This window comes from Limulus polyphemus, unplaced genomic scaffold (assembly GCF_000517525.1).
Source record: "Limulus polyphemus unplaced genomic scaffold, Limulus_polyphemus-2.1.2 Scaffold883, whole genome shotgun sequence".
Lineage (NCBI taxonomy): Eukaryota > Metazoa > Arthropoda > Merostomata > Xiphosura > Limulidae > Limulus > Limulus polyphemus.
This window is the reverse complement of record NW_013666493.1, coordinates 45,013-47,240: the sequence shown is the minus strand read 5'-3', so window position 1 is coordinate 47,240 and position 2,228 is coordinate 45,013.

Here is a 2,228-nt window from a genome sequence, read left to right as displayed (position 1 = left end):
GTTATGTTTCAAAAGAAAAAAAACTATTATTGTTATAAATAATACATTCAATTGAACTAAACTATGCATTCCTATTTAAATATATTTACGCATGGCTTGTGTATACATATATATATTACTCATACCTTCGGTGTATAGGACACAAGCAGATTTTGCCATCAAATTTTGGGGTAAAAAGTGCGTCTTATACAGCGAAAAATACGGTAGTTTGTTTTGGCTTGATATATAGTCTTTTATTCACTACTAATAATCTAAAATAATTTAGTTGTTTGGATAACATGTGACATATCATCACAATTAATTATCATTCAGCAAACTGCTTACATTCCACCACCATATGAGGCCTACTTTACTTATTTGCTTCGCTCTTCCAAGCAGCACTGATAAGCTGTGAATTCAGCGAAACTAGTCTGCTGCAACGGAAGTAGCCAATAAAAAAACAGATTAGGCCTCAACACCATCTTAAGTTCACGTTTCGGCGAAGAAAATAAATTAACAGCAACATCAATATTTCAGGTCTAGATCAAACTTATGACTTTATGATATCTAACGAAGTAGTCGTTCATTAAAACAAATCACTCAGTAGACAGTCTACGAAAAAAAAAAAATTGTATTTAATAACGATATTATCTATTAAGAAAAATTAAAAGGTCGATAGTTGTTTTTCGGTGCACAAGAAAACTTTATTAAGATAAAATGTTAGGCCTAACTGCTGCAGATGTTAACAACGTCGTAACTAGTAAAACATATAAAGTTGTTGTCTTGGCGCAAAGCCATGTTAAATTAGGCCTACTATTTCATTATGATAACGTTATCTTGAACACTGAAAACATATTGGCCGACCTAAATACCAAAAGTTTGGTAGCTAATATTTGTCCATTTCTCTTATTTTTTCCCTGCCCAACCGACCATTTTCTAGCATTCGTAACAAAATCCAGTTATGTTATTTTGATTATTTCACACAAGAAATATTTTCTTTAAATCCCTTAACGACATTCGGCTAAACAAGTAGTGTGGTAAATGCGCCTATGGCTCACAGGGTACAAACTGCACATGACAAACGTATTTTTACTGGTGATATCTACTTAGTAATACTGGTAATATCTACTGGTAATAGAAGTCAAGGTATAAAGTCCAAACTCGTCAAAGGTAATGGTAAGTGTAACTTATGGGATGTTATTTACGTGGTAAGTGTAACTTATGGGATGTTATTTACGTGATACACGACAACCTAGAAAATATTTCATCAATAAACTAGCTGTAAGTTCATGTATGCATGTTACCTCTAGAACAATATGATATACATTAGCAAGATGTATCTTTATTGGATGCTTACCTGCTCAAAAACCAGTGCTTAGGAGAGTTAACCAAAAGATTGAAATTGGAAACAGAGTTTAAACAATTTGAGGAAGGTAAAGAGCTTGGTAGATTAATCCAAGTTCACATTGTTTGGCTACAATCAACGACAGTTTGTTCTATCGCAGAAGAGAATGATATTATGATTAACGTACAAAATCCACAGTGAAGCATGCTGGGAGAAGATTACAAGAGTGGGCTGCATCGAAGCCAATTATGTTCAAAATCTAAACACAATTGGTGGCAACCTGACTGCTGAAAAATAGAAGCAGAGTCTCATCCATCATGTCAAGATCTTTTAGGCAGAGATTTGTCTTCTATAGCAAGACAGTGATCAAAAATATGCAAATTATGTGGTGAAACGATACCTAGAGAGAAAAGTCATGTAACACTCGCAACCTTGGCCTTTCCTGCACAAAGTCAAATTACAACCAAACCACCTGGCTAAAGTTTGGGGGAAAATACAGGACTTTTGGAACAATATTTCACAATCATGCAATGATAAACATATGGTAACAAAGTAATAATGTGTAACTAAAGCAAATACAACTTGTTCGTCTTTTTTACTAATGATAAGCTAAATATGTAGCTGCAATTAATTATTCATTGTTTTCATTGTATTGAGGGGAGTTTAAAACAAACAATGAGGAAAGAGCGAGAAAGATAAGGTATCTTTATTAGGTTACTGTGTTCAAGTAGGCTAAGAGCCATGCTTTAAGTTACAGAGGTAATGTTTAATATTCAATTATTATGCATAAATATATATTCATCATGGTTTTTAAAACGCTCCGATAATCCACTCTAATCAGTTTCAACGAGTATTACTCAAACATGGCCGAATGTCAACAGAGCGTGCTTATATCATAATCTGT